Source organism: Lissotriton vulgaris, chromosome 12 (genome assembly GCF_964263255.1).
Source record: "Lissotriton vulgaris chromosome 12, aLisVul1.2, whole genome shotgun sequence".
In the NCBI taxonomy this organism is placed as follows: Eukaryota; Metazoa; Chordata; class Amphibia; order Caudata; family Salamandridae; genus Lissotriton; species Lissotriton vulgaris.
Window position 1 is genome coordinate 724,551,827 of NC_141700.1, and position 5,828 is coordinate 724,557,654.

Sequence of the window (5,828 nt, forward strand, 5' to 3'; positions counted from 1 at the left end):
CTAACCCACGCCCACAAAGCACTCTACGAACTTGGACCCGAATGCCTCAACACTCGACTTTCCTTCTACACCCCCCCTTGCCAGCTTCGATCTTCCAACCAAGCCCTTGCTACCATTCCTCGCATCAATAAAACCACCATGGGAGGTAGATCTTTCTCCTACCTCGCAGCTAAAACCTGGAACTCTCTCCCCACCCACCTACGTCTCACACAGAACCACCTAGCATTCAGAAAGCAACTTAAAACCTGGATATTCGACAAGTAACTCCCTTCCCCTCCTCAAGCGCCTTGAGACCCTCTGGGTATGTAGTGCGCTATATAAATTACTTGACTTGACTTGACTTGACAACATACGCTACCATTTGCATGACCACAGACATCTCCATATAGGGCACCATATACACTACCACTTGCACTACCACATACTTCATCACATATACTGTGACCTGCCGAGCCATATGCATCTATGTATACACCACAACAGACACCATCAGATACACTCCAATTTTACTACTACATGCATCTCCATAACGCCACCGTAAACACTGCCACTTGCACAACCACATGCACCACCACATATCTACACGACTACACGTATACAACCACATACACCCTGACATATGCTACATCTTCTCTGCCACATACATCTGGACTGGGATAGGATAAGGCACTGAATGGTTTACCTAAACCTAAGGTTTACAGAAAGAATGTATTTCAGAATAAAAATAAAATGAATGGTGAGTATGAATGCGTAGGAAGATAAGGCCATTATAGGTAACTTCTGCTACCTACCATTCATCCCTCACAGTGGAGAGAGAAAGGCTGTCCTGCCATGTCAACCTCCTTGAACATATCAACCAGTTACACAATTGTATGCCAGTGGTCTCAAGCTCCCAGTCCACAACCCAGGTGCCACAAGGGATATTTGTTTCTGTTTTTAGCCAACTCTTTGTTTAACCAAATTGTTCTCAACCTGTAGTAGTATTGGCCATTTTTAGTTCTGACAGCTTTAGCAGTCTTGCCAGCCTGATGTTTTGGAGAAAAGAATTATAACAAAATTACTTACATGAGTATATAAACATTGAGAGCCTTTCAGTCAGCCCTCAACATCCCTTGATCTGTTCCAGTGCCATTCACGGGTTGCTTCCTCCTTTCAGAGGCTATAGCCTGGGGCAATGTGTCAGCCCTCTGTACTGTGAGTAATGGCATTTAATCTACCACATGTGCACATACCACTAAAAGGTAACTCACTAGAGTGCAGGGGCTGGTAGGCTAATGTCTGCTTTCATATCATGTTGTTTGTGTAAATTTATTATTTCAATGATTCAATTTTTCCTTACTTTTTTCAAACAGTTGCATCATCTTTAGACAGCTGTATTTTTACTTTTTATTACATTTACCCTTTCAATTACAGCCGGGTGAAATTTCAGTCAGCTTGCTTAATTTCAGTAATATCATGTTCTGCTTGCTACGCAAAATTCCAGAAATTATGCTATTATGTCACAACGCATAATTATGAGGTGTTTGGAGTAAAAATGTAGCTTGAGTGCACTGGAACAAGGCAAACGACCAGAAAGCAAGTAGCTGCTGTTTCAACTGTTTCAATGCTTGTCCTGCATTTAAGCACACTTTTTAAAAACATTGCTACCCTCCAAACTGTGTGTTTGTTTTCCAAAGACTGTAATACAATAAAAGCAGGATGGCATTGTCTAACACCCAAGGATTTTAAAATTGGTACAATCCACGTTTTCCTAGGTCCATCATAACATTTACAGAATAAAACAACATGTTTGGTTGATTGTTCTGAATGGTCATCGCAGGGACACAAATGCAAAACTTGTGACCAGTCGTTGATTATTTGGGAAGCTTATAAGACTATATAAAATCCCATGTCTAAATCTGGTCAATAAAAACCTGTCATAACCACCAAGGACAATGTATAAATAAGGTTGGATGCTAAAAGTTGTTAAAATCATTTGATTCGATAGTACAGAGGGTTTTATTGTTTCAGCCGATAGCCTAAGTGTTTCTAATAACGTTAGGCCCTCTTTTTTTATTTTTTTTATTCTTTTCTTATAATGGTGGACATGGTACTGGGCTTAGTGTAATAATGTGGTTGGCCCAGATCACACATACAATCGTGGACATACCTTAGCCATGGGATGGTTAGAACCCCATCCATTTTAAAACTACCATATCCTGATTAAGGGTGGTTTTTTGTTGATGACCATATCCTGTGCCATAAAAGAATGGGTTCCATTTTTATAAGGTCTGCAATTTATTGCACACCCAGTTCAGAGTGGCAGCCCTATGAGGATGTGCTATTCAGGGGTGCCAAAATAAATCTTATGAACACATTTTCCACTATTTGTAGAGGGTGAAGGCAGGGGCGGACTGGCTACCGGGCAGTTTGGAATGCTGCTGAGCTGGGGGCTAATTTCGTTGATGGGGACCTGCGTGTACTAAACGAAATTCGTTTTGTTTTCATTATTTCGACGTACATGCAGGTCTCCATGTACGAAATCAGCCCCCACTGCAGGAAAATCTTCCATCAGCTCGACAGCATTCCAAACTGCCCGGTAGCCAGTCCGGCCCTGGGTGCAGGTCAACATAACCCCAAACCCTACACCATACATCGCCATGGAGACACATTTGGCTTTGTAAATCTGTAAAAGCTCCACCGGCGGCCCCCAAAACAATTTTCTTGAGAAATTAACAAGGCCTGCTGTGGCGTTCATATATGAGCTCAGTAATCATTACGGTCAAAAAGAATGCCAAGATTTGAGAATCTCTTGTTGAACTCTATCTTCTGCTTATCTATGTACATGTCCCTGCACTTTTGGCTGCCGTTGCCACATCTCATAATAAAGGTTTTCGATGTGTTTACCCTAAGGCCCAGGTTGTCCATAAAAAGTGAAAATCTGTTTAAAAGCTGTTTAAAACCCTTTGCAATACCACTTGGGTATGCGACATCAGGACTGCGTCATCTGCATACAAGAGAGCAGGTATGGGGCGTCCGCCTATTTGTGGAGGATCTTGGCAATCGTTTGCCAGTGTTTTACCCAAGCTGTTTATGTAAAGGTTAAAAAGGATGGGAGCCAGCACGCAGCCTTGCCGTTCCCCCCTTGTCACTTTGAATGGGGCAGAGCATTCTCCATTTGCACCAACAGCACTCTCGCCTTAGCATCACTATACAATCGTTTTTGGAAGTGAATAATTTGCTATTCCACTCCCAAATCCTCAAGAATCTTCCATAGCTTATTGCATTCAAAATGATTGCAAAGACATGTTTCATGCTAAAATATAGCACCAAATGCCAGGTGTTCCATTGCACATAATGTTGCATAATTTTCCTGGTATTTCAAGTCATTAAGAAAATGCAAATTATACACATGCTGCACACCCTTATTTTTACTATCTATTGCACATACTTGTAAAAAACATTCAAAAACACATTGCAGGCTTGCCTTGCCAAGGTCAGCGCTATTGGCTTTGCAAGTGCTTATTACATTCCTAGCAGGCTCTCTTTGCCCCTTTATCAGCATCTCTCCGAGCATTGTACGTGTATCTGGCAGGGTTTTGCTTGCTCTGCGGCTGCACTGAGAGTGCAACGATGCCATTCCTGAGTGTGACTGACAATTGCAGTGATGTTGCTACGTAGAACAGGTTCTATGTGTGGGAGAACCTTGTACTCTTATTGTCACTACTCTTCCTGGTGTGCGTATACACACAAACTACACAACACACAAACTGAACACCATTGTACTCAACAATGTTTGGTGTTGTACCTGGCCAATATGTGAAGACATTTAAAGGGGGTGAGTGTGCGCATATGCATCCGTGAGTTTATGTTAATTATGCAGAAATGGAAGAGCAGATGTTTATGAATATGTTCTGCTTCATACTGAAGGGTAGTTGAAAGAGTAAGCGCAAAAATAATGGAGGGGGAAATATAATCTTTTCCTTTCTGTATATTTTCTGTCACAAGCAACATCCCGGGAACAGATGTATATTGGCCGGTTAGCTCAGTTGGTTAGAGCGTGGTGCTAATAACGCCAAGGTCGCGGGTTCGATCCCCGTACTGGCCATCAGTATCTTTTTCTGATTTGCTTTTTACAATAATAATAATAATAATAATAATTTAAAAATACATCAAAGAACGCCATGCATTACATTTCTTTTGCACAGTCAGAGTGAAGACGATGTCTGAAGCATGGGAAGGTAGCGGTAAACTCGAGACTGTGCCAACCAGAAGATGGAGGAGGGGGCAAGCGTCACAAAAAAGGACAGAAGATGGCGGTGGCGGGGGGTAATTAAAACAGCGCCTGTCAGGACATACATTAGCAGATGAACGAGCAGGGCGAGGAAGAGATCCCCTGTTATTGCTGCTTTGCTCCTTGTTACTCTTAGTCAAGTGATCACTACTCCTACATTCCGAGGTCATGGCCGCTGATGCAGCAAGAACAGTAAGCAAACAGGAAAAACTCGTGCAATAATGCAACGCGGAGCCGCAGGCAAAATGACACTTTGGCTTTTGGGTGGCCACTTTCCGTTAGCAACAAGAACATTTGCAAGTCGTATATTGCAATCTGAAGCGCTCTGGTGGGACGGTGGAATATCTAATACAATGGCCTTCATGTAATGCTAATCTTTTAAAGATGGCTGAAGGAGACATGTTTACCTCGTTGTACATCAAAGGCTGCCAGGGGGTGGGACAGGGAGGTGAACCCAGTGTTGTGAATGTATGAGGAACCAACGGCACATGAGGTCACTTACTTGCAACCCCTGGTATTTAGGTGATCCTGTGCCCATGATTACAACTGAATAATTAGGCGCATTCATTTTATGGTAAGAAAAGAGGCTTGCAATATGGCTAACCTATTCAGTCTTTTAACACAGTGCAGGAATAAAACTACAATTCCCACGATGCCCAGGGAAGAGTTTTAACCAATGAAAACTTTGTCTCAAACACCAATAGTCAACAGAGCACTGAAGCCCTTTGCATGTAGCAAAACAGATTGTATTATGTCACAAAACAGATTGTATTTCTGCCGACGAGATTGTTATTTTCTTTTTACTCACGTTTGAGCTACTTTTGTTTCGGTATGTTTTACAGAGCCGTTTATTTGTGGCAGCATAAGAACAAGTCCTGAATTTAACTAATTTGCTAGCAAACGCAGCATGTGAGCATAACTGTCCCAAAAGAGGTTCATGTGCAATCTCCCCTGAGAATAGTTTTTAAACATGGAGTAAAGTAGTTTGTATTCTAGCACACTGACTAAAATAAATTGATCAAGAAGCCTCACAATGCCCTGCTATGCACATGTCTCGAGTACAGTGCCCACATATGCTGGCCCTGTGTGATGGAGTGACCTCCCCCTACCATGCTACTTAGTGGCTGGTACTCATTCAAATTATATATGCATACTTAATAAATAAAAAAAATACAAAATATAAATCAACAAGAAGATCTAAATTTGAAGGGATAATGAACAAAATGGATACTTAAAAGCATCTGTGTAATTAGTAAAATGTATGTATAAAACCAACATATCAAAGCTACCCTACAAGATCATATTTGTGATATGTTAAAATGCTTGCGGTATATGACCATGGTAGCAACTTCATGTCGGCATAGATGAAGTACATGTGGAAGGACTGTGGGGTAACCTGCAACTTTTCCACTCCTTCCCACCCCCAAATTAATAGACTTGCTGAGAGGTTACACAAGACCATAAAGGCATGATCATGGGCCTGTCAGAGACCCTGAGGCAGAAGTTGGAAGTCCTCTTACCATGCCTGTTGTTTGCCTATAGGGAGATAGCACAG

General features: G+C 41.9%; 1 non-coding gene across 1 annotated transcript; it reads left to right on the top strand.

Annotated features, from left to right (window-relative positions):
• Nucleotides 1–4,013: 4,013 nt before the first annotated feature.
• On the top strand, nucleotides 4,014–4,087 carry TRNAI-AAU (transfer RNA isoleucine (anticodon AAU)). Its single transcript has one exon. It is a non-coding gene; the product is annotated as a tRNA-Ile (tRNA).
• The last annotated feature ends 1,741 nt before the right edge of the window (nucleotides 4,088–5,828 follow it).